Genomic DNA, 27,634 nt, shown 5'->3' on the forward strand with positions numbered 1-27,634 from the left:
AAACACACTTCTGTGAATATTTTAGTACATGTGGGGCCTTTCTTGATGTTATTAAGCTCCCTGGGATAGACGACCAACAGTAGGGTCACTAGGTCAAAGGATATAAATAGTTTAGAAACTTTTCTTAAGTAATTCCAAATTCTAAGTCTTTTTTAAAAACATGCATTGCTTTCTAGTTCCAACTTCCCTGTCCTATAATCATGGAGTTAATTTTTTGATAGCATGAAATGGATTGATCAACGGACTGGAATTTCCCTTTTTCTCCTTGGCTTAACTAATTCTTGCGGGAGGAACTGATGACAAGACAGGCGTATGGATGGCAAAACAGTAAATATTCTGAACATTCTCTCCATTCAATCAAAATTTACTTCCTGGAAAGGATTTAAGACTGAGAACATGTGAATGGTTTCTAAGGTTTAGTTTGTTTTGGATTTCAGGGGGATTTCTATTTGAGTAAGGGCCAAGAAATTTTATACCCACAGGAATTATCTGGCAAGGTAGAATTTCAGGCATCAGTGGTAGGTATAGGAAGTTTTTGGTAAGGGTAGGCTATTTAGAATTAAGAAACAAAAGGGGTCAAGGGCTTGTACCCTACAAAAAAAGCCACATGGATATTTTATTCAAGAAGAGAATGGTACTGGATATGGTGAGCACTAAATAACAAGACCAAAAATGAAACTGACTACGTAGTAACAATGATGGCTAGCGTTTACATAGAGACTGCTGTTATGTCAGGCAGTGTGTTAAGTGCTTTTTTACAAATATTATCTCATTTGATCCTCATGACAACCCGGCAAGGTAGGTATTCTTATCATCCCTGTTCTACTAGTGAGGAAATTGAGGCAAACAGAGGTTAAGTGACTTGCTCAGGGTCACACAGAAGCTAGTCACCATCTAAAGTCAAATTTGAACTCAGATCTTTCTGACTCCAGGCCCAGGCCTCTATCCACCTAGCTGCCATACAGATAGGAAACATTTCAGCATCAGACGTCTGTGTGTAGTCAGGCTATCAAATAATTAGAGGAAAGATCAAAATCAACACCAACTCTGAGGAAAAAGTAAGAAGAAAGGAATATATTGAAGTATGTAAGCTGCTACCTACTCGGCCAGTACATAAGACTGGTCCTGCTGATGAGAAGTATAAGTCAAAAGAGTAAAAGAGAACAAGGGAAGAAGCCAGAATCTGGAATAACCAACAAACGAGATCATTAGACTCAGTATTGGCTACAAGTTCAAAAAGTTAATAAGCATGCAACCATTCCTGTGCCTTCCCATTTATATCAACTAATGACCTGAGGAAATAGTTAATGTAGGTAGGAAGGCCTGCATTCTCCACTTTGATTCAAAAGCCTGCCGTACTCAGGCTGGCCTGATTTTTTTTTTTTTGAGAACCGGTTTCTCTGTCTCTGTCTGTCTCTCTCCTTCCCTATCTCCCTCCCTCCCTCTCTCTCCCTCCCTTTCTCCCCTCCCCCTCCCTCTTTCTCTCTCTCTCTCTCTCTCTCTCCCCTTCTTTCCCCCTTCCTCTCCCTCTCTCTCTCCCTCTCTCCCTCTCTCTCTCTCTCTTCCTCTCTCTCTCTCTCTTTTTCTCTCCCTCTCTCCCTCTCCTCTCTCTCTCCCTCTCTCCCTCTCTCTCTCTCCTCTCTCTCTCTCTCCCCTCTGTTTCTGTCTCTCACATACCCACCCACAAACACACACCATATGATCCAAGTGTCCAGGCACAGTATTATAGTGAATTAGTTTCCACAGAAGCAAATGGAGGCCCAGTCATGTTAAGTAAATTAGCGAGGGTCGCACAGTATCTTAGCAGATTAGAGCTGATATACCCAGAGCATCTTTTGAAGCCACACTGCTGCTCCTCAGGACTTGCCCTAAGGCCCAGAGGGTGAGGATTATTCTGTCCTTGAGACATGAGAACACATTAAGCCCAGGCTGTAAGCCTATCAGAAGGCCTAAGGAACAGAGAGAGGGGAAGAGGCAGTGTTTCTAAAGCCAGAACTCAATATTCTGCGTACCAGTAACATTTTTCAGGACTTTTCAATATGCCTATACAGGAGAGCTCTTTTGGTCAAATACCTTTAGCTGAGACATACCTGACTAAAACTATGAGAAAGAAAAGAGAGGGGAGAATGAACCTACTTCCCCAAATTGCTTTGTGGGACCTTAGCGCATTGGGCCAGTTGGCTAGGTTCCAGGGCAGACCTGGCCAGGTTGGCTTCCACACAGAGCCCTTCCTCAGAGTCGGGGTGTGGCAGGAGGCTTAATGAGCTGACTAAAAGGGCCACGAATAACTCTTGGAATGCCAGCTCTCCACTTGGTCCCTCACAGATGAAAAGCCAAAACTGAACTTTCAGCAACTTCAGCATAGAAGGAATAAAGTAGAGGGAGGGACAGGTAGAGAGAGAAGAGTGAGAAAGAGGAGAGCGGAGAGGTGAAGAGAGAGGGAAGGAGACAGAGAGGAGAGGGGAAGAGGGAGGGAGAGAATAAGGAAAGGGGGAGAGGGAGGGAGAGAATAAGGAAGGGGGAAGAGGGAGGGAGAGAATAAGGAAAGGGAGAGAATGAGAGGACAGGGAGGAGAAAGAGAATATATCTTTCCCAGTTGCCCTCCCTTTAGCAATTAATTAGTCTCCGTGTGAAGTGGCTGCTAACCATGTACGTGTAATCACTGCGAGGAGGAGAAAGTCCTTTCCTATTAAACAGCACAGGCTTCCTCGATGCCATTTTCCGCTGGGGTTTGCACCACCATTTTAATGTGAGAAGTAATTAGTGCAACTAAGTGGCAGCTGTTACCGAGTCTCTTCATTTCCTCCTACCTAGGCAGCTGCCATTGTCTGTGGCTGCGCTTAACGTTCCCCTGCTCACCACTCACCACTTCCAGTATGCCTTTCCCCCTTTTAGCCCCCTCAGATCTCTGTTTTGGACTCAGGCACTCTAGCACTTTCCTTCTCTGAGCATCTAGCCCTTGTCTTCTGTCTGCAGCTCTCTTTCCTTCTTAGAATTCCAGGCCCACCCTCACCCTGACACCGGTTCTTAGATGCCGGAGAACAGAAAAGGAGCTCAGATGATCCCAACTCCGTGTCCTGATGGCTGGTGTTTGACATAAGTAACTTAACAGGAGGAGGCAATGTGGCCTAATGGAAATATGTATGTATGTATGTGTGTATGTATGTATGTATGTTGTGTGTGTGTGTGCATAATCAGGGAGATTAAGTCAGTGGCAAGAGGTCACATCGTTAGTGAGTCCTACTGGGGGATCGTCAGCGAGTCACTTCCTCTCTGGCCCATAACTTTATCTTTAAAGTGAAGGGTTTAAAGTGAAGGACTAGGGGGTCTTTAAGGTCTCTTCCAGCTCTAAATCTTTGAATCTTAGGCTCTTTGGAGAAGTTTGCCTCAGCTTTGGTGCTGGCCTTGGTCCTGGCCTTAGTTAGAAACTTTACCTGCTTACTTCCACACCTCACACTGGATCCTTCCTACTGCTGGCTTCTGCCTGCTCCTCTAACCCCCCATCTAACTAACAGGCCTAGCCTGTCCTTGGTTTCTCGTCACTGTAAATTCCTCTCTACAGTCTACCCATCTTTTTTTCACATTTGACTTCCCCAGGGGCTCCTCCCCCAATTGACCCCAGTGTGACAGCAGGGGTGACACGGTTTGGTGAGGGGATGTCTATATGGCCTTGGCCTTAGAGCTTTTGTAAACATAGCATCTTCAGAGGATTTACAAAAGCCCTGAGATGCTCCCCAGGTTTATCTGATGGGTGCCCAGCTTTGACTCTGCCTGTGGGCTGATGACATTGCTGATACATTTTGTGCTCTAGGGCTTCTGAGTGGATGGTTTCCAGATGAGCTGTGGCAATGAAGACCCTGGGCTTTTTAATAAATCTTTTCTTTCTTTCTTTCTTTTTTCTTTTTGCAGCAAACATTCTTCTGAGCTGGTTTGTATTATTGCTGGATAGATCCCTCTGGATTTGGATGTGAGTAGAGACATCCCAAATCTATTGCACCATTTCCATAAGTGCCAAATTCAATGCAGACTTCAACTGCCTCTGAATTCCAAAGTCACAACTCCTGTCTACTTCCATTCCTGAAAACTGGGGTAATTAATTTTTCTTGGAGAAACATGTCAAGGTGTTTCTCAGCCACTCCTTGTGGCTGCTTGGAATGCCCTTTGGTTGAAATAATGGGTGTTGGGCCCCATTTCAAATCACAGGACAACACAGACTATTATAATGGGTGGGGACACTGGAGAGAACCACCTCTTCCCCCCACTCACATTTTATGGAGAAGGAAACTGAGAGTCAGGGAGATTAAGTCAGTGGAGGGACGTCACATAGCTAGTCAGTGGTGAATCTGGACTGATATCCAGGTTTCATGCCTCCCAGGCTGGGGCTCTTTCTACCACACCACTCAGCCTCTCTGGCTGGGTATTGGCTCTTAGGAGATGATTTATATACTTGGAAACTTGTTTCCTCACTTCATTTACAGCTCAGAGAAGATAATTTCAAATTGTGTTCAAGGGAGCAGGAAAATCACATTTACAGATCTCAGCATGAGGGGGTCAAGACTGGAATAGAGACACGAGTGAAATTGCATCTAATTTATATGCTTGTACGTGATGGACAAGGATCATTTGGCTGTTCTGCCGTTTTGGGGACGTAGCACCTTGAGGACGTCCTTCCCAACAACCCTGTGGGCTATGTATTGTGGCTATTATCATTACTAACATTATTGCCCCATTTCACAGATAAGGTGAGCTCAAAGTGACTCCCCTAAGATCACACAATCAGTAAGGCACAGAGGAGGGCCTCAAATTTAGGTCTTCCAGCTCCAGGCCCAATCATGTCAGTGTTCTACCACGCTGAACTTTACTGGTTCTTTTCAGTTGCTGCTGTTGGACCTGTGATCTCATGTATCCTGGTCAGGAGGTTACCTGTGCAGGTCAGCAGAGTCGCCCAGGATCATGAAGATGGTACGTGTGGGTTAGAGGCTCACCACAAATTCAGGTCTTCCAGCCTCCAATGCTATTATGCTCACTGTTCACTGTCATGCTGACTCCAGGAAGGTAAAACAGATCATACTCTTAAGTAAGAATTTTCAAAAGTCTAGGACAGGGGTGGGGAACCTGTTGCCTCGAGGCTACATGTGACCCTCTAGGTCTTCAAGTGCAACCCTTTGACTGAATCCAAACTTCACAGAACATACACACATGCGCACATATATATATGTATATAGCCTATATACGTATGCATATACAGTCTATATATACATATGCATATTATTTAAATTGTAGAATCTGAATCAAATGACAAAGCTATACCATCATTTGCTTCTTAGCCCAGTTCTTGTTATACTTGGGAACAAATACAGTACAACAGGGTGATGATGAGAGAGTGTAATTTGGAGACAGAAGAAGAGGATGAATTGAATTCTAGCAATAATATCTATCCATAAGCTGAAATGTGAATAAAAAAATCTCCAGTTTCACCAGAAGACCTAAAGCATGATTCCATTTTTAGGTAGCCCCATGGAACCCTAGCAAGCACCCACAGAGCCCAGTTGGAAGGTTCCCCCAAATATGAAGTTGTTAAAAACCCAACTGAGCTAGCTGGCTACAACCATTTTAGGAAATCTGCATATCTTCGGTGATTCAGCTCTGAGAATCTGTGGTAGAGTATTTCTAAAAAGCAAGAGATAGCCTTTGCTCCTAGAGAAGCTGAGGGGGGAAGACAGAACAACCCACCATTAAACCCATTGCTGTTAGAATGTGCCTCGAATCTTGCCTCCCAGGTTTACTAGAGGATTAGACCAAACTGGTCGCTCCTCCCAATGTTTTCATTTCCATCGAGGGCATCATTATCTCTTGGGTCCTGCAAGTTCCAAACCTTGGTGTCGTCTTCAGCTCTTTCTTCTCCTTCACCCTGTCCCATCCAATGAGTCCCTGTCTTATCAAACCCATTTGCATACCATCTCCTGCATCTGTATGCCCTTCTCCTGATTCCTCAGGCTTTCTCCCTTGGTCAGGTCTCCCTCCCTCCTTAACTGTGCCATTCCAAGACCCTCTAAACTGGACTCATAGTTTCTGGTTTCTCTCCTCTCCAATTCAGTCTCCACACAGCTGCCAATGTACCTCCTGTGGATGTGCCTGATTAGGACTCCCCTGCTCTCAGGGGCTCCCTGTCATCTCCAGGCTAAAATACCAACCTCTCTGCTCGACGTTTCCTCTCCAGGTTTATTGTGTTCCAGCCACCCTGGTTCACTCACCATTCCCCAAACTTTCTACATCATTTTGCAAGGCCATTCCCCATGCCTGGAATATACTTCCTCTTTACCTCAGGCAGCTATATGGGCCTGGAGTCAAGAAGGCATGAGTTCAGATTCACCCTCAGACACTTACTAGCTGTGTGATCCTGGGCAAGTCATTTAACCTGTTTGCCTCAGTTTCCTTAACTGTAAAATGGGGATAATAATAGTGTATACCTCCCATAGTTGTGGTGATGATCAAATGAGACAATAATTGTAAAGCATTTAGCATGGTACTTGGCACATAGTAGGTGCTTAATAAATGCTTATTTCCCTCTTTTCCCCTCTCTACTTAAAAAGACAAGATACCTCTTGTGGCTACTGATCTCCACCACCTCTTCAAACTCCCATGACTGTCCTTATTTATTTTTTTACATTTTGAAGCCTTCCCAGTAGAATGTAGGGGTGAGTACATGGGCATGTTAGTAGGCTACAAGGAATGAGTCAGTGTATAGGGTAGAGGTAGACAAGATTAGAAATAGGGAAAATTTAAGGGAAAAGACAGAAGGGGAAGGGATCAAAGGGGTAGGTAGGGCCATTCAACTTGGCATTGGAGAAGGGTCAACTCATTATCAGAGATTGGAGGAAGAGACAGTGGGGGTGAGAAGTTAGGGAGATAGGATACGAAGAGAAGGGAGGGAACGCTGGGTCAATACCTTCTTTTTTTTGATGAAGTATGAGGCAAGGTCCTGAGGTGAGGTGAGTTGGGGAAGGAGGCTTGAAGAGGGACCAGTAGGTGTGGGACAGATGCTGTGGCGAGGATAGAGAATTCATTAAAGAAGATGAAGCAGGTAGGCAGGCACAGAGACAACTAGCTTTATAGGCCAAGATGGGAACCCAGTTCTAAGACCAGTCCTACTGCCAGAGGATTGATCACAGGACTGCAAGCTGGAAGGCACCTTAGACAGCAGTAAACATTTACAGCCAAGAAGCTGAGGACCATAAAGGAAAAGATATTTACCCCAGGTCACCATGATAGGGATGAGCAGAGCCAGGATTCAAACCCAGGTCTTTCGAATCCAGATTCTTTGGCCCTTCTACTATGGCATGCTGCTGCTATGCATTGGCTGGCCATAGAACTTGAGTGCTCACTATGTGGGAGACATGGGGTAAGCTACTGTGGGTTACAGTACTCACCTCTAAAGGTATCAGACTGGATGACCTTCAAGCCTTCTTCCATCTCTAACTCTATGCCCCTATGATGCTGTGTGTCCTAGTAGTCATAAAGGGGAGCGGAGTGCAAATGCTTCCAGGCAATTCCACCTTTGTCCCTAGAAAACCAACCCAAAGCTTCCCACATGAATTGCAAGCATCACTTTCACCTATAAAAGGCAAGAGCCAAATAGGTAGACCCCTAAGCCTTTAAAAAGATCATTTCCCCAAAGACTCAAATTTTCCCTTTGGAGCTGATCTGATACCCCTTGAAGAGATACCTTCCTAATAGGGGTGACTCCAAGGCCTCTGATTCCTAGGCATCAGAGAACAGGCCAAAGCCTCTGGAGGGCAGATACCCCAGCAGAGGCTGTGAGCCCCCATCTCTCACCATGCCTCACCCTTCTAATAAAAACCACTCTCCTCAAACTGTTCTTTCTCTTAGTCCCATAGTCTGCTGTGCGGAAACTGGCTTTTCAAAATTCACAGCTGCTCGAAATCTCATGAATTATTTATCAGCGCTCAGATCAATCCTTCAGCACCCTGTCAGGGAGAAATCAAAGGCCCAACCAGCCAGGCGGCTGTCTCCTTTAGGTGAGGAGAAGGAGCTGCTTTCAAACCCCTCCATGCAGCCCGCCCCTGCCTGCTTTTCTGTGAGCTGTAGAGGCCAGTGGCTCTCAATGCTCTTTCCCCCCTCCCCAGACTCCCCTACTCTCTGTTTCTTTGCCAGGAGCAGATTTGACAAATCTCTTTAAAAGAGGAAAGAAAAATCAAAAAAGCAACCCCCTCCTCCTTTTTAGTGTACTTCAAGATTCTATATGTTAATAATTTATGCTATGGCCCATTTTGTCATGGGAAAGTCACCTTGTGTGTAGGACAATTTTAACCACAGAATCACCAGCTTGTCTGCGTGCAAATCCAACTCAATTTTCAGCTGTGAGCCTGCAGAGCTGATGAGGTGGCCTCCCCCTCTCCCCAGCCCGCTGCTCTAGTGCCAAGACGGTAGGCCTGTGTTTTGACGGCAATCTCTCCCCTGTGAAATGATGTTCTGTCTTGCTGTGCCCAGAACTTGTTTCCCCAATAGCTATTTTGGTCTGAAAACAGGAGGAACCATAAAAGAGAGATCGAGGCCAAATGGAAAGAGCAAATGGATGAGCTGTCACTTCCACAGACCCTAGGTATAATAACTGCCTTTAGGGGAGAAGTCAGGTAAAGAGTTGAATGAGTAGATGGGATTCAATGGCCTGGTCTTAAGGAGTCAGCTGACTCAAGAGCAGGGTTGACCTTACAAAGATAATCTCTGCGGGAGGATCTGAGCCCTAAGGAGAGGCAAGATTTAGATTGAAGGGTGAGGGAAGATGGGGAAGAGGGCATTTCAGGAAGAATGAAGACTTGGAGTTGGGTGTTAGTGGTGCATATTCAGAGAGACTTCACTGTAATGGAAGATGGAATGGTTTCTGGAATAGTGGGTAGTAATGTAGACTAGGTAACATAAGGCCTGATTATGAAAGACCTTAAATGGCTGAGGTTGGACCATTCCTTCTCTCTTCACCATACTATATACTACTTCCTACAAGTAGATTTCCCTAATTCCTCCCTCCCCCTCTTATCATGTAATGTTATACAGTATAGTTATTTGTGTGCGATATTTCCTCATTAGACCATAAACCCAATGAATGAAAGGACTAAGTCTTACCTAGAGGCTGCTCAGTACAGTGAAAAGACTCCTGGCTCTGGAGGCATCATTTCTGCTTGGCCTTGATGTCCTTTATAATTCCTCTGGTTTCAGATCATGGCTTTGCCAGTTCTACTTGTCTGACCTGGGGCTGGCCATTTAATTTCTCTTCTTCATCTTCCTCATCTGCAAAATGTGGGGGTCGGAAGTACTTTCTAGTTCTAGATCTATGATTCTAAATAATTTTTGTCTAGTTTTAGTGGTCCACACCAAATAGGTGCAGGATAAATGTTTGTTGACTTCAATTCAGTAGAATTCATGCCTTAATTGTACTTCATTGTTTCAGGGGCTCCTGGTGTACATAAAACTTCCCACCTCCCCACACCCCCATAAGGCTGCTGAAATCCCCAAATGCCTGATGAGTTTCATTTGAACTGAATATGTCCTTCCATCTGAAAGTAGTGCCTTACCTCCCTCCCCCCATTTTCTCAGGCACCCACAGTATTTCACAAACAGGATTCTCTTTCTACTCCTACTTCAATGATTCCTCCTACTTCCCCAACCTGCATCATGGACAAGGTAAATGACTGCCCCTTGGAAAGCCAAAGGCTTTCATCCAAGAGGGTGTGCTTGCTTTGCTAAAATCCACTGGGTCTCCACACTCCCCACCCTAGAAGGGAGGCGGTCCCATTGTTCTATTTCTCTTAAACGAGGTACTATGCAGGCTTGGTTCCCAGACACAGCTCTTCTCTCTGAGCCATCCATCATGGCATGCAAACAGCTTGCTTCCTAAAGGCCACATTATGAGAAGATGCCAATAAATATATTTACATTTAATATGCTTCATAAAGGCAGCTATTCAAAAGCATCTGCTGAATCTGGAGTTTCATTTCAAACATCCCACTCTTTTATTCCATCCTTCTTCATTGATTGCTGATTGATTCAATTTTCAGTGGCCAATAGCTAATGGTTGGGTTGTTTTTTTAATTTTCGGCCTCAGGTTTAATTAAAGCAAGGTGTTCCTGACCCTGTCAAGTCATATCAAAGCTGGTCTCTCCACTGCAAGTGGGAAAACATCAGCATAAATTATTGATTAATCTTCATTCAAACTAATCTATCAATGACTTTCTCTGGCTGGTGGGACATGGGGGCTGGGGAGGCTGTGGGGGGCTCTTAGAAGTTTCCATGAAAACAGTTATTTAAAAGCTCCACTCCAAAGAGACAGGAAAGAGTTACTCACAAAGTATGAGCAACTCCAGCTGCCAGAGGGTGGCTGTACCTGAACCACACTGTGTGCTTTGTGTTTCCTTTCTCATCTTCATGGGCTGCACCTTCTTTCAAAGCTTCCTCTACAAGGCCTTCCTAGGTTGCCCCAAATCATCAGTGCTCTCTCCCTCCTGAAATGACTTTGTATTTCTTTGGATAGTCTTGGTGTTTACTAATATACATACACCTATGCATGCACACATGCTATTTAAAAAATATATATTATTGGCTTTTGTATTTAGATCGTTTCTTACACTCTGTCCTCCTGCTTCTCCCCTTTGCCCCAGCAAAATGTAAGCACCTTAAGGCAGGGCTATTTTGTGTCTGTTTTTGTAGCTCAGGAATCAGGTTCAGTACCTTCTATATGGTGAGAGTTTAAAAAACTTTTAAAAACTGAATTGAATTCAAATGAATTTGGAAATAGTGGAGCGAGGGTAGCTTAACTTACAAAGAAGCCTTCCTTTCCATGGACCCTTTTTAGTTCCTAAGGACACATTTGCCTTAACTGTGTATATAATTAAAGTGAGTTATGAATTTAGGAAGCCACTTAGCAGGCAAACCCCACTATCTGGAACTCTAGCAGAGAAGGGAGGCATCTGAGCAGCCAGGAGTGCTGTCACCAAAGTCTCCACACTCAAGCTCATGCACTTCATTCCTAGGGGAGCCCCTCTAGCACTTCTGCATCGTCTCTTGACTCTTACTTTGGACCTAATTTTAGCAAGTTTGATGACCTGATTTCCCATTTCAGCAGTTATAGGTTACGTGTAAATGAGTTTGGGGAGTTTTTAGAGGCAAGTAAACAGGCACAACCTTAGCAGGGAAAAGAAAGAGCTTCTAGGGAAGAGGTAGCACAGCAAACAATCAATAATCAATCAATAAACACTTATGAAGCACCTACTATGTTCCAATCACTGTGCTAAGTGATGGGGATACAGAAAGAGATAGAAGCCAGTCCCTGCCCTCAAGGAGATTATATTCTAACGGGGGTGACAACACACAAACAAATATATACAAAACAACCTACATACAGCACAAATAGGAAAAAGCTAACTGAGGGAAGGGGCTAGAATTGAAAGGGATTGGGAAGGGACATGAAAACAGAGATTGGGCCATTTAGCCTACAGCCAGCAGCCCTTGACGCAAGACAGGATGATGAATGATGCCAGACTCTTTCCCAAGCAGCAGGGATGTAGGTGAGAAGGCTGATGTCATGATGCCAGAGCAAGAACTCCACTGGCCAAGGCAGGCCCAAGCTCTTCACCAGGTATCTCTAACTCTTACCATACTGTTGTCGCTCAGTGGTGTTCCTCTTTTGGCAAAGGTACTGGAGGGTTTGCCATTTCCTTCTTCAGCTCATTTTACAGATGAGGAATCTGAGGCAAATTGGGTTAAGTGACTTGCCCAGGGTCACACAGCTAGAGTCTGAGACCAGATTTGAATTTCCTAACTCCAGGCCCAGTACTCTATCTGCTGCATCACATAGCTGCCCAAGAGTCTGAGTGCCTGAATTTAAATTCTAGCTCTGACACTTCATATCTGTGTGATTGAGATCATATCACTGTACCCATTTCTGGGCTTTGCTGTAACATTCCACTGTATGTACTTGGGGAGGACAATCTCACTGACCTGGCCCCAGGAGACCACATGGCTGTTTCTTTCTGACAAGGGGACTGAACCTCTTCCTCCTGGTGGGCAGGGAGTGTCATGTTCTAGTGGTAGAAAGCAATGAACACTTCCCAGGGTTAGGTTCTCTGTGCTTTGGTCAATGTGTTTCCCAAAGTGGATCTCCCACAATCTCAGCTCCTCTAAGAGATCCAGCTCCACATATCAAGAAGAAAGGCTCCAGGTTAACTCTACAGAAGGGCCTCAGTGACAGGACAGTATTATCCATGTGTTCCAAAGCTTACTTTTCCTAAGAATGCTGCGGAATTGAGCCTGACTTTCTACCTTTGCAGCCACATCTTCCTCTAGTGCCCTGGCCTAATCCTTGCTCTGGTTCCCCGATCTTCTCATTTTTTTCTAGGATGATGTGCACAATCCTGCTTTGGTGCTTTCTCACACTTCCCCTGCCACCCCCAATCCCGCTGTCTGAAATGAATCCTACAGTCAAGGCCCAGGAAACTTAGACAAGTCACCTTCTAGCTCTTATCCTCAGTTTCCTTTTCTGTAAAATGAGAGTATTGAACTCTTGGATCTCTAGCATACCATGTCCACATTATAAGATCTCCCATTTAGGGCTAGGAAGCTCAGCCAACGTTTTCATATCCTAACAGTCAATGAAGACAAGTCTTTTTATGAAACAATAAGACTTGTGACTAGATGTCAAAACAGAAGTACAATCTGTGAATTTTCCTAAGTGCAGATATTACTCAGAGTCCCTTCTTTATGACACATGTACTTCTCAGTCCTTTAAAGCATGTTTTCTCGTCTCCTTGAGTAACTTTAGCTCTTTCCATCAACCACTTTTGTGCTTGGCCTCTGGAGATAAGCAATCAGTCCCCACCCTCGTCCCCTGGGGGCTTATTTATCCCAGCCACTACTCTCTCTCAACTCCTGGCAGAGGACAGGATCCTTTGATCACAGAAACATTTTCAGTCCTTTATGCCTGTAGCCCTTATCGCATCCAATACCTGGCAGGCCATAGGATCTCTGAGAGCCAGAAGATGAAAGGTGTAGCCTCTCCAGCCCCTCCTACAAAGTGGTAGGATCAATAGAAACTTTTGAGGGGGAAGGAGCCCTGTAAAGGAAAATGGTGAGGTAAGATGCAGGGAAAAAAGCAAAAGGAGAACCACTCGAGGTATTTTTGGCATGAAGCTTTAGGAGAAGAAAAGGCTGACGCAGGACAGGGAGGAAACAGCTATATGTCATTGGGTACTGAGGGCCCTCAGAAAGAGGGTGAGGAAACCGGAGGAGAGGTTTAAAAAGCAATCAGCTGCCTGTGGGTGGCTTTTCTTTCCCACCCAGGCTTCTGAAGAATGTGTGAAAGTGTGCTGGTGACTCAAGGAGATGCGATTTCTTGACCTTTAACTTTTCCAAGTGTAAAAAGCCTCTCTGCTCTGTACACCAGCCTTGCTCGTTAGTCATGGACGATCTAAAATCCAGATGGTCGCCTGGAAACTACCCCCATCCCCAACTCCCTGAGGTAGGGTAGCCCCAGTGTTAGGCCCAAGGGATCGGGGAGCCAGCAGACCTAGGTCTAGTCCCAGATTGACCACTAACTTATTATGGTGGACAAACTGATTATTTCCCTGGGCTTTGGTTTCCTCCTCTGTAAAGTGAAAATTCTGTATCTCTGACATAGCGATACTCATTCATTCAGAACAACACAGAAGAAAGAGTTCTGGGCTTTGTGTCAGAATCAGTTCAGATTCCATCTCTGCCACTTCCTAGATGTGTGACACTGGGGAAGTCACCTCTCTAGACCTCAGATTTCTTATCTGTAAAATAGATGACTCCTAGGGTTCCTTTCAGCTGTCGCTCTACGATCCTATGTCTATTTATTAAATACCTGCAGTGGCCTACAAAGCTGACAGAACTCCATGCTAGTTACTGGGGTAGATAAAAAATTTAGAGAAGACATACATAGTCTTTGCCCTCATGGAGCTCACAGTCTAGTGGGAGAAAACAATATAAATATAGGTAGTATATTATTTGTGTTATCTCTATATATATGTATTACATTTAACATACATACACAACTAGGAGGCACAATACATAGAGCACCAGGCCTGGAGTCAGGAAGATCTGAGTCTGTCTCAGACAAATAGCTGTGTGACCCTGAGCAAGTCACTTAACCCTGTTTGCCTCAATTTCCTCATCTATAAAATGAGCTAGAGAAAGAAATAGCAAAGCATGCCAATATCTTTGCCAAGAAAACCTCAAATGAGATCATGAAGAGTCAGACACAACTGAAAAATGACTAAATAACCACAATGTAACACACACACACACACATATCTCAATATTACACAACACTGCTCAGTGCTACATGGTAAGTGCATTAGAGAGGTGCAGAACAAAATGGCGAATGGGGTGTGAGAAGGCAAATGGGGAATATCAGTTCCTTGGTGGAAGAATGAATCTTTCAATTTGTCCCTCTGGTCCCAGTGTCTAGTAGTGTCTTGTGCATACCAGATGACTAGACAAATGTTTGTTGGATATAGTTGCTGATCAGAAAAGAATTAGGGAGATCATGGATGTGAAATGTCTCTGGAAGGGGAAAAACTAGTGACATTGTTGCTTTGTTTCTTATTTATTTCTGTCTTCAGCATTTTCTGTCTTTGGCAGCTGGAGGAGCTTTGTGAATGGAATGCTGGGCTTGGTGTCAGGAAGACCTAAGTTAAAATCCTATCTTAGACATTAGTTGGGTGACATTCGGCAAATAACTTAACCTTCTGAACTTCAGTTTCCCCTCTGTAAAATGAAAGAGTTAGACTTGATGGCCTCTAAGTTCTCTTCCAGCTCTAAATCTATACAATCCTATAGCCTTGTGGGAGTTCATTCCTCCTGTGGTTCCCAGGAGCACACTCATAGTGCAGGAGTCTGTCCTGCCTGACCGCTCCTTTGGGGTCCCTGAGTGAGAGCAGGGAGAGGCCTTAGAATTCATCTGGTCCAATGCCCTTATTTTGTGGATGAGGAGCTGAGGCTCTGTGAGATTAGGGGACTTGACCACAACTACACTAGTTATGAGTGGCTGGAGTGGGTTTTGAATCAAGGTCCTCTGATTTCATATCAATCACTCCTTCCATTGGCTCAAGCTGTTGTTTCCTTCCTATCTCCAGCTCCTGGAGGTATTAGTTAGGAGCAGTTTTTCAATGTCTGAGTTAAGGATAGACTGCATCTTTGGACAAAGATATCCTGCTGCTCTACTTTTGTAGACAATTTCAGAGAAGTCATATTCTCTCTATGTTGTGAATTTGTGGGCCATTCATAATGATTTCTCTTGTTTTTCTATAAGGAGTAAAATGTGCATTTTGAGCAGCTTTCCAGAATCGTGAAGATAGCCGTTTGCCATTGCCTCCTAAGGCTACTGGGTCACATGTCAATAATATTGTGATTTTTGCTCCACGTATGTCCTCCACTAATGTCCTCCTCCTCTGATGCCCCATCATGGTGGAGCAGCAAGCCTCGGTCCAAAGCTGAGTCAATGAAGTCTGTGCTCTGGAAGTCTCTATCAAGCTAGAATGGTTCCAACTATGTACCTAATGATTGTTTCTGCTGTCCAAGGAACAGACTAGCTAAGCATGGAGTCACCACTATAGTATCATCCATAGCAGCTCATGAAGGCTATCAAAATGTGAAGGGGTGCTGATACTATGAGCGGAGAGAATGGGAAAGTTATTATCACAATCTGGAAGGCAGGGTAACTGACTTGTGGGGCAGGAAGGTAACTGCTGCAGCTGTAACCCTGACATGGGCAGCAGTCTCTTCCTTTTTGATTTTGCCTGTAAATAATCCAGAAAGCCAACAACTAGCACTAGAGTCCAGGTTGGAGCTGGTGAGCGGGAGCTGGCTGCAGAGCTGCCTTGTCCTCTGGGGGGAGAGCAATGTATCCAGATGAGCCTTGTGCATGTAGCTCTGAGCACCCAGGTGACCTTCCTCATGCCTGTCTGTACTCTCTTGTGTTCTGTATGTCTCTAGGGAGAGTCTCGCACAGGAGGCTATTTTGCAAACTGCTGCAAATCCTAAGACACAACATACACCAAAGCCAACACTGTGTTATAATGTAAGCAAGTTGTGCATGCCTTTGGAGTCCTCCCCTTGGCTCTTGGCCATGGCTTTGTGGAAAGTCACAAGACTCTGACACCCGCCAAGGTGGGTCAGAGCTCTCTTTGAAGAAGCATCAAAGAAGCTAGTTGGTGCCGAAGAGGAAAATGTAGCAGAAACATTGTAAGCTGTCTGAGGGCAGGCGTGTGCCTTATTGCTCCTTATCTCCCTTAAGGCACAAGGGCCTCTCCATAGTGGACATTCACTGAATACTAGCTGACTAAATGAGCAAAACGATGCTTCACATGGGATGTCTGGGGCAACATGGAGAAGAACTGCCTTTGGGCTCCAACGCTTGTCCCTCCTCAGTGCTGTTAATCTTTGCTTCAGTAGGAAGCTGACTTGGAGTGACTAGTATGACAGGGTCACTAGTACCACTCATCCTCTGCATTTTTTTTTTCTGTGAGTTTACAGGGAGTGCAGAGTTGTGCATTCAAGCATCTGACCAGGGAGGCTGTGTGGTAGAGTGGAAAGAACACTGGGTTTGGAGTTGGTTCAGTCAAAAGATCTGGGGGATGGGGGAGTCCTGGCTCTTCTATTTAGCAGCCCTGTGATCTTGGCAAATCACTTACCCTTCATGGTCTCACCTTCCTATGGTCTACTTGTCTTTGTCCATCCCCTATCCCCATGCCTTTACACAGTCCACACAGTCTGTCCCCCTGCCTGGAACACTTTCCTTTCTTATCTTTGCCTCCTGGGATCCTTTCCCAGCAGAAGGGGTGGATGAGAACAAATTTTTCCAGCCACCACAAAGGCAGCCAAAGCAGCTATGGTCTAATGGAGGTTTAGTCTGGTCAAACGTGAAAGACTCCAAGGTCATCCATTACGCCCCAAACCATCACCAATCTTCTTGACTTTTGTCTTGCCGCTGGACTTCAATGACGTGAGAAGAGAGAGCGGGGTTGACTACTTTGTGCAACTTTGCCTCACCTAAATCCAGCTCACAGGCAAGTCGCGATGTCATTGGTCCTCTGAAACAACAGCAATTCCCTTCAAGACTCAGTCCAAGAGTCATCTCCTATTAGAGGCCTTTCCTGATTCTCCTAATTGTTAGCGCTCTTCTTTGTACCCCCCAAATTACTTTGTATTTACTTTAGATACCTGTGACTGCACATGTTGCTTATCCACTGTAGAATGCAATCTTCTTGAGGGCAAGGACTATTTCATTTTTTGTCTTTACATCCCTAGTGTTCAGTTTCTGGCATGTAGTATGCACCTAATACATGCTTATTAAATGAATGGGTCCTTTCCATCTAGAGGTCAGATGACAGTGCTAAGCATCTCAGTCCTGCTCCTTGTACGATCTTAAGGAAGTCCCTGTGGCTCAGTTTTCTTATCTGTAGAATGAGTTTCAGTAGATCAGGCCTGCACAGCCTGCAGGCACACCAATGGGCTGCCCGAAATCCTTTGGCCAGCTGCAGGTTGTGCAAGCCTGCATTAGATATCACTGAGGGCCCCTTGGGCTCTAAATCCTATACTTCTATTCTTTGCATCTTTTCTACTCATATTTACTAGCCAGGTTCCGGGTGTAGCTTAAAATACTGAAGTTCTCAGTCCTTGCCCTCTCAGGGCTTAATCCAGTCTATATACTTTCAAGTGAAAACATGAATCAATTCAATACTTCTCCAGCTATGACTATGGGTATAATACTATACTAGGCACCAGAGAAAAGGCAAAGATAAGTAAGATGTGATGAAGTCTCTGCCCTCAAGAAACTCTTAATAAAACTGAGGAGACAAGTCCTGTGCCCCTACAAGGTAACCAACAATACAAAGCAGACCACATAGGGCGCCAGGTGAGTGGTCGAGTTATTTAAAACCTGATGGCTTCTAAGGAAGGAATGATCAAAGCGACTTGCTGTGGTTAGAGAAGTCTTTTCACAAGAGCAGGATTCAAGTTCATAGGATCATAGATCTAGGGCTGAGAGAGACCTTAGAGGTGATCTAGTTTAACCTCATTTTGCAGATGAGAAAAGTGAGGCCCATAAAAAGGAAATGACTTGCCCAAGGCCCCTTGAATATAGGATTTGGCCTGAAAGGAGGAAAATTATTCCCAATGGTGTCAATGTGTGTAAAAGTATCATAGCTTGACTGTAAATCTTTTTGGGGGGACAAGGAGCACACTGAGGAATAAGGGTAAGGATTCGTATAGGAACCAATGAAACACAAGGCTACAAAGGTAGGCTGGGGCTTTGGAAGTCAGGCTTAGGAGTTTAGATTTTATCCTTTATGTATCTGGAGTTGCTGAAGATTTCAAACAGGTGGCATGACAAAATCAGTGTTTTTGGAAGACAACTCTGGCAGTTGTGCATCACAAGATGGGATGGGGGAGGAAATATTAAGAGATAAGAAGCAGAGAAATCAATTAAGAGGGTACTGTAATGATCTCGACATGAAGTAAGAAGGTGCTGAGCTACAGTGGTGACAGTGGGGATGAAAAAGAAGGGGCAAATGTCAACGACAACCAAAATTGCCTGGGAGGCTAGTAAGGGGGGTGGGGTTATAGAAAAGAAAGAGTTGGATGCTCTAAGCTTTCTGAGTCCAAATGACACTGTGAGGATGAAAAACAAAGAGCCTACCACCTTTCCACCTTTTGCTCAGAGATGGGCTCCAAGACTTTACACCAGGGATGTAGATTAAGACAGGTATCCCAGTTATTCTGGAACCCACTCCCACGCCTTCTCCCACACTAAGCTGCTCCTCTCGTAGAAAAGCTGAGCTTTCGAAGGCTGGCAACACTGTCAGGAGACGTTCTCCATGCTAAGTTTCTAACACTTTTCGAACAGGGCTTTCTTCTTAAGCATTTATCCTCCATCCTGCATGCCCTATTATAATTACCCTGGGAAAGCTTACCTCTCCTGGATTAGGTTTGGAGGATGGAATGCATAATGAAATGCCATTTGAAATTGTCAGACTTCTTTGTCTTCTTTTGGGTTTCCTTCTTCTCCCCCTTTGCTCATCACCTCCTTCCAAACTCCCCACCCCCAATTTTAAAATGCAGACGTGAAAATTCAGTGCTGCTATTTTGCTATCTAGATGATAGAAAGCAAAATGATAAAACATTCTGGTTTTATCAAGGAACAAACTGAGACCTCATCGAGGGTTCATTGCTCTCCCTGTTTTCACCAGCAGCCAAATGGGAAGCTAGCTTTGTTTTGAACACTAGTCTTTAAAGGGAAAACAAATTCAAACAGCTTCATGAAAAATTCTGGCTTTTATGACAACTAATTATCCGGTGTCCAAAACAGACTTAGAATGTCTTTAAAAAAAACCACACAAAACATTTCAAAAAGCAGTCTCATCTCCCAGAAACCATTCACATTGAGAGAGAAACTGAGCTTGCTTGGGGCGCATTCTGGAGTTATCCACAGAAAGTGGTCCTGACTTTGCCAAGGACAAGCGATCCTTTATCTTATCTCTCTGAAGGAGACTCCACCATCAGTCCAGAAACTAACTGGGGGAGGGGGCTAACTCCAAGAGCTTTGCTTTCAACACACACACACACATACACACACATGTATATATACATATATACATGTATATATACACACAAATATATACATAGATGTATACACACACACACACACACACACACACACACACACACACACACACTACTATTCACCTGAGTTGAAAGTCTGGGATGGGAGTGAAAGGTATAAGACCTAGATCATGACTCTGAGTACAGAAATGGGATGTGTCTGACAGAGGGGTAGGGATTTTTCTTCCCAGAAAACCATTAACAAAAGATGAGATGTCTCTCTGGTATGTTTTATATGCAACCTTACGGGGAGGTGCCATCCTCTTTTTATCATGTCATTCCCCTGGTTTAAGCAGCCAGAATGGATCCATATGGTCTCCTGTATCCAGCCAGATGTGCACAGTGGTGGATCCTTGATGAGGTCTGTTTGTCCCTCTCCACCACCAGTGTTGTATTATTTTGCTTTCTATCATAGCCACATCCTCTGGCCAGCTTTAAAATCCCCCATAACCTGGCCTTTCCCTTCTCTTTCACTCAGATACAAAGGCTCCATGTCAGGTAGGATGGCATCCTTCCCTTTTCCCTGCACACCCCAGGCTCATTTCCCTGCCAAAAGGTAACTTCCATCCTTTTTGCTTCTGCTTGTGTCCTCTGAGGTCAAACAGAACTAATCCAGTCCCTTCTCCACATGATAATACTTCAGATACTTGAAGACCATGATCATGTTTCCCCTCAAATCTTCTCTAAACTAAATATACCCTATTCTGCCAATTGCTTCTCTTCGGTCATAGATTCAAGGACCTTCATCATCCTGGTTGCGCCCCTCCCACCCCCTGTGTATTCTTCAGCTTATTAATAACCTTCTGAAACAATGCTCCAGATCAGCGCAAAAGGCACCTCCCTATTTCTGGAAGCTACATCCCTCTTAAATCAGCCCAGCACTGCATTAAGGTCACCCTGCTGATTCATAGTAAGCTTGCAGTCCACTAAAACTCCCATCTCTTTCTCAGAACAACTCCTGTCTATCTCTGCCTCCCCAATCTCATATTTGTGAAGCTGATTTTTTGCACCCAAGTACAGGACTTTACTTTTTAGTTTTATCTTATTAGATTCAGCCCAATGCTCCCGCCTGCCAAGATTCTTTTGAATCTTGACTTTGTCATCCTTTGTGCTATCTCTCCCTCTTGGCTTTGTGTCATTTGCAAATCTGATGAACATAACGTCCATGCCTTTAATCAAATCACTGATAAAAATGCTGAATAGAACAAGACCAGGTACAGATCCCTGGGGCAATCTACAGGAGACTTCCTGCCAAGTTAACATTGAATCATTTACAACTATTCTTTGAATTCAGCCATCCAACCAGTTCTGAATCCAACCGATTGTATCATCATCTAATCTATTTATCTTTTCCACAAGAATCATATGAGGTGCTTTTGATAAAAAGCTCACAGGCCTATAGTTTGCCGACTCTTTTCTCTTCCTTTTCTGGAAAACTAGAAAATTTACCCTTCTGTGATCCTATGGTACTTTTTCTGTTTTCTATAGTCTTTCCAGTATCACTGACAGTGGCTTAGCCATCTCAGCTATAGGTTCTTCTAGCACCAAAGGAGGTAATTCAGCTGGTCCTGATGGTCTGAATGTATCGGGAGTGGTTAGGGGGTCTCTTAATAACTCCTGATTTACCTATGGCATCGACAACCTGCTAGTCATCTTTATCCTGTAACAACCAGTAAAAAGGTCTCCTTTTCAGAGAAAGCAGAAATAGGAATTGAGCATCTCTGCTAGTTATCATTGTCCCATCCAACCAAGGAAAGGTCTTCTCTCTTCTTTGATCCACCTTTTTCTCACCACATGGCTAAAACTCTCTTCTCCTTTTTATTGTTCTTCCCTTCCCATATGGTATGTAGCTCATTCTGAGCTTTAGAAATCCTCACACTAATTTTGTAGGACCATGCCATTGTCTCATATTTATCCTCTGTCACCTGGCCTTGTTTCCATCTTCTGTACGTCTATTTTTAAAAGTTAAATTGGTTGGTGAAGTTCTCTGTGTATCCACATCACTCTCTTCAGACAAGTCATCCTTTTCATTCTCAATGGAATCGTTTTCTCCTGCTTTGTGTCTTCAGAATTTCCTTGTAGGTTAACTTCCCCTGAAGCATTTACTCTATGTAATCCTGTCTTTCCACTGAACCTTTTGAAATTTGCTTTCCCAAAATCTAGGATGCCTGCCAGACAAAATGAGTCCAGACTTCCTCTATTTCTCTATTACAGACTCTTAGATGGAATGGGCATGTCCCCCAGTGACTCCCATCTTTTCCACCCCAGAAACCAGTACCTCCTTGTTAGTGACAATCATATCCAGGATGGAATCTCCCAATGTTGGTTCCTTTACCTTTTGAAGGAAGAAATTATCACTAGGGCAAGTCAGGAAATTATTAGTTGTTCTGCTTTTGGCAGTGAGAGAACCCTAGCAGATGTCTGGATATTTGAAGGCCCTCATCCCCACTATATCATGCCTCTGTGCTAGGCTTGAGTTCTAGTATGGGGGAGTTTCCCAAATCTCTTGTCTGTTCCTTTTTTGTCCAAGTGATCTGCAGTACATTCCAATGAAAAAATCACTTCCTTTTCTCTTTCCCTTGACCCTTGCTCAAATATTATGCTTTCTCCCTCTAGTTCCTGGACTTCCTCACATTCTTAACATCTCCCCCCTCCCCTTCCTTCACCTCTCCCAAGGAAGGTAAATTTGGATGGCTAGAAGATGCCCAGTTAACTTGGGTTTTACTGGTTAGATTTTTTTCCTTCCCCTCTTCTCTCCTCCCTTCCCCTCCTTTCCCCTCTTCTCCCCTTACTTTCCCTCCCCTTCCGTTCCCACCTGCCTAAGGGCTGTCTTATTGCTTAAGAGTGATTATCAATAGTAACTGTTGCTATTTCCCTCTCAGCCTGATGTCTTTCTTTTTCTTGGCCCCTTAAAGGGGCCATGCCCTGGCTACCTCTTAAACAGGCCTATTCAATGAATGGGCGTTGCCTCAACCTAAGTGAGTACCTGCATAGACATTGGCCTAAAGGGCCCAAGGTCTCCCAGCGCATCCTGGGTCATCTCCAGTTATCCTGATGGATATCTGGTCACTGGATTCAGATGCCTCTGGAGGAGAAGTGAGGCTGGTGACCTGCACAGCCCTCCCTCACTCAAACCAAAGTCAAGTGCAAGTCATGTCATGATTTCTCTGATGTCATGGTCTTCTTCGGCAAAGAAGGATGAACACAACAACAACAACATACAGTGCTATATTCCACTCTCCTCCCTTTTACCTGTTTCTTTTTTACCCATTACCTTTTACCTCTTTCTTTGCAATAAGATATCCCCATTCATAGTCCAGTCATGGATTTTGTCCTAATTCAAATCCTATATCTTCTATGAGGGCTTGTTGGACTACTTCACATAGCAAGGCAGGCTGACTGAGGTGCAGAGTGTGGGGCAGGGGTGAGCAGCATATTGGGTGATCAGTTCTTATACCCTTACATTTATTTACAATACATTTTTAAATTAACGAATTGGTCCATTCACACAAATGCAAACTCACCTCTCTTCTTATATGTGAGGAAGAAGTGTGATGCCAGTGTCAGAAGACCTGGGTTTGATTATTGGCCATACCCACTGCTTTGATGACCAACCTTGAACAAACTGCTTCAACTCCATTAGTCTCAGAAATGAGGGAATTGGGCCAAATCAGCTGGGAGGTTCTTTCCAGCTCTAATATTCTGTGATTTTGTTGCTGGCAGTGAGACTGTTTACCAAAGTTGCATACGTAGGGATATAGAGGAATAACTCAACTTTATTTTGGCTACGGCATCATACATGTAAAATTATTTTGATGAATGACAGTGAGTTTCCCTGTGACCAGTGGTTGGTGGTCCAGAACTCGGGTCTTTATCTTCCATTATTCACCTTAAAGCATTACACTTGTCCTTATATAATCTCTTCCAGAGATACAGCTTCCAAATCTGCAAAGTTGCCAGTCTCTAGGTACCATCATTTCCATTCATTCATTCTAACCTCTCAATAAAAGAATTTCTTCTCCATTAAATTTCTGTTTGCTTCTAATAGGCCTGTCTTTTTAAAAAAATGTATCAAACAACACCACATATTGTGTTTTGTGGTTTACCAAGTGATTTATAAATATTGTCTCATTTTTCGTTCTTTACAACAACCCTGGAACACTACTCTAAGCACTAGGTGCTGTTATTTTCTCATTTTATAGATGAGGAAACTGCGGCATACAGAGGTTAAGTGATTTTCCCAGGGTCACACAGCTAGGCAGTGTCTGAGGTCAAATTTGAATTCAAGTCCAGTCCTATCCAAAATGGCCAATTTCAAGGCTTCAAAGAAGGTAGCAAAATGAAATCTGCCTAAAATGTAAGCTTCCTTTTAAAAGAACATTCAGTGACACATTTAACTGTAAGTTCTCTGGTTTTCCAGCCATGTCCTTTCTCACCATTGCTAAATACCAAGATATTTCAGTCTGAATTTAAACTCCCCCAAGTCCTGATTCGTGTGGTTGTACATGCTGTTAGAGTATGAGACATCTACCACTATCCTGGTTATCAACTTGGATAGGCAATAGTATCAGAGAAAGAAACAAGGAATTGGGTGATACTTGAGATAAGAAATTATCTAGTTTTACAAATAAATATCTCCCTTACGCCAGGTTGAAACCACTCAAAAAGATTATCCTAAGGAATCTTAACAAGCTAGAACTTTGGGTGAAATCTAATATTATAGAATTTAATAAGATTAAAAGAAAGGTTTACAATTTGGGTCAAAAATCAACTGCAAAAGAGCATGACTAAAAACAGTTCATATAAAAAACCTCCACTAAATCTGTGAGTTTTAGAATACGTAACTCTTACCTCTAAGCTGATGCAGTCTCAGGTTGAATTAAGAGAGGAATAACGAGGGAGATGGTGGTCCCACTGTCTTCTGTCTTGATCAGACCACATCTGGAACATCATGTTTTGTTCTGAGTACTAAATCTTAGGAAAAGCATTTCTAAATTGGAGCATTTCTGGGGAGGGTGACTATGATAATGAAAAAGTTAAGAACCATCCCATCACATACAAGGACAGCTTGAAGGAACTGGCATTGTTTAGTCTGGAGAAGAAGAGGCTTAAGGAGACCACGACAGCTATCTTTGGGGATTTGTGGGGCTGTCCTATGAAGGAAGAATCCGAAAGGTTCTGCTTGACCCCAGAGGACTGAGCAATGTGGAGAAGATGGAGGTTGACAGATTTAGTTTGATAGAAGGAAAACTTCTTAAAAATTTATTTATTGTCAGTGTTCCATAATCACTACCATCCAACCGAGATTTTTTCTTTCCCTCCCTCCTCCCACCTCTTCCCTACCTCCTGCAATAGCATACAATTTCATATAGGTTCTACACATACATTCCTATTAAATACATTTTCACCATAGTCATGTTGTATAGAAGAATTAAAATGAATGGGAGAAATCATATAACAAACCAAAACGTAATACAAAAGAAAATGATCTGCTTCATTCTGCAATTGAATTCCATAGTTCTTTCTCTGGATGTAGAAGGCATTTTGCCTTAAGAGACCACTGGGAATTATTTAAGTCTTTGCATTGCAATGAGGTTCTAAGTCTACCAGAAAAAGTCCTTGCACACTGTGGTTGTTGCTATGTACAAAGTTCTCCTGGTTCTGCTCCTTTCACTCAGCATCAGTTTCTATAAGTCTTTCCAGGCCTCTCTGAAGTCTTCCTGTTCATCATTTCTTATAGTGCAATAGTATTCCATTACAAAGAGGCAGCTAGATGGTGCAGTGGATAGAGCACCAGTGCAGGAGTCAAGAGGACCTGAGTTCAAATCTCACCTCAGACACTTGACACTCACTAGCTGTGTGACCTTGGGCAAGTCACTTAACCCCAATTGCCTCATCCTGGGTCATCTCCAGTCATCCTGATGAATATCTGGTCACTGGCTTCAGATGGCTCTGGAGGAGAAGTGAGGCTGGTGACCTGCACAGCCCTCCCTCACTCAAAACAAAGTCAAGTGCAAGTCATGTCATCATTTCTCTGATGGCATGGTCTTCTTCGGCAACAAAGGATGAACGCACATTCCATTATAGAAGGAAAACTTCTTGATCAAGCAGACCAAAAGTGCCTTGGGCAGCTGTGGGCTCTCCATCATTGGAGGTCACTTGTTGGGAATTTGTAGAGGGCATTACTTTTTAGTTATGGTTTGGGTTAGATGATCTCTGAGTCACCTAATTGATAACAATTCTGTGTCAATGTGAAAGACACATACATCACAAACCATGTCAATTGCCATTTTATAATGCCCCTCTCTTTGATTCATTCTTTTTATACTTCTAATTCCCCTCCACTCCCTCTTGAAAAAATAAACTTCTATCACTAGGCTATTAAAGTGAGACTAGTCCCTAACTAACCAAGGCCCTCAATTTTGTGGGGCAGTGACTTGGGGAAGCAGAGGGTGGTGCCAGAAAACACCTGAGATTTATATTTATATGGTCAGCCTGAATTCCCTCCCATCACAAGGGCAGTGATGGGACTGCGCCTTGCCCCTTCCCTTGCATCACTGCTCCCTGCTTCCCACCCTCTGATACTTCATACCCTGTCTAGGTGTATGATGATTTGATGGTCATTTTAACCTCATCTTATATAGATGATTAAGTTTATCTGGACACAGGATAAAGGGAGAAAACACTATTATTTACTCCAGATCCATTTCATCTTAGGGAAACCCTAAAACACAATTTGGAATGCACCATGAAATGCTCTGATAAAATAAACTCTGTAAGTAAAGATACTCAACTCAACTGAACAGTCAACAACTATTTATTAAGCACCTGACATTGTGTTAGGCTCTAAGGATCTAAGACAGAAATAGAATAGCCCCTGCCTCAAGAAGCTCCCATCCTACTAGCGGATCATAACACATTCACAGATACTTAAGGTAATGCAAGGCAATCTGAGGAGCAGAGGCTGCTAATGACTGTTATTATGGAGAAGGCTGCACCTAAGATGAGCAGTGAAGGAAGATAAAGATTCTGATAGGTGATGAGGAGGAGGGAGCCTCTAGGCATGGAAGATGGCTTAGGTGAATGTACCCAGGTAGGAGATGCAATGTTGAATTTGCATTAATACCTCTACTTCTAGTAAACACCAGATGGTGAATGACACCCCAGTGCTGCACAAGAAGGGTGGGGGGCTCCAGAGACAGAGGCTGAGGTGGCTTCCACATTGCTTTGGCAGTGGGAGATGAGGTTGAAGTTGGGCTGCCATTGAGGCTAAGGCCATGACTGCAGGGCCCAAGAAGGACAGACCAAAGACAAGGAAGAAGTTCCTGTCACTAAGTTGGGTGGGATAGTCAAGGAAATGAAGATCAAGTCTTTGGAGGAGATCTGTCTTTTTTCCCTTCCTATTAAGGAGTCTGAGATTATAGATTTTTTTTTTCTGGGGCCCTTATTGGAGAATGAGGTTCTGAAGATCAGATCTGTTCAGAAACAGACTAGAGCTGGACAATTTGCTACTTTCAAGGCTTTTATGGCCACTGGCAACTATAATGGCTGTGTTGGCCAGGGTGCCAAATGCTCTAAAGAAGTGGTTATAGCTACTCGTGGTGCCACTACTTTGGCCAAGCTGTCCATTGTTCCTATGAGACATGGCTACTGCAGGAACAAGAATGGCAAGCCTCACACTGTGCCCTGCAAGTCACTGGGCAATATGGATCAGTTCTGGTGCCCCTAGAGGTTGTGGTATTGTCAGCTCCTGTGCCTAAGAAGCTCCTGATGATGGCTGGAATTCATGACTTCTACTAATGGCTGTACTCTGGGCATCTTGGCTAAAGCTATCTTTGATGCCATCTCCAAAACATACAGCATCCTAACCCCAGACCTGTGGAAGGAGACTTTGTTCATCAAGTCTCCCTTTCAGGAATCTACCAACCATGACATCTTGTAA

At 43.9% G+C, this 27,634-nt stretch overlaps 1 pseudogene; it reads left to right on the top strand.

Annotated features, from left to right (window-relative positions):
* The first annotated feature begins 4,832 nt into the window (after positions 1–4,832).
* LOC140518519 (small ribosomal subunit protein uS5 pseudogene) lies at positions 4,833–27,634 on the top strand (annotated as a pseudogene).

Source organism: Notamacropus eugenii, chromosome 1 (genome assembly GCF_028372415.1).
Source record: "Notamacropus eugenii isolate mMacEug1 chromosome 1, mMacEug1.pri_v2, whole genome shotgun sequence".
In the NCBI taxonomy this organism is placed as follows: domain Eukaryota; kingdom Metazoa; phylum Chordata; class Mammalia; order Diprotodontia; family Macropodidae; genus Notamacropus; species Notamacropus eugenii.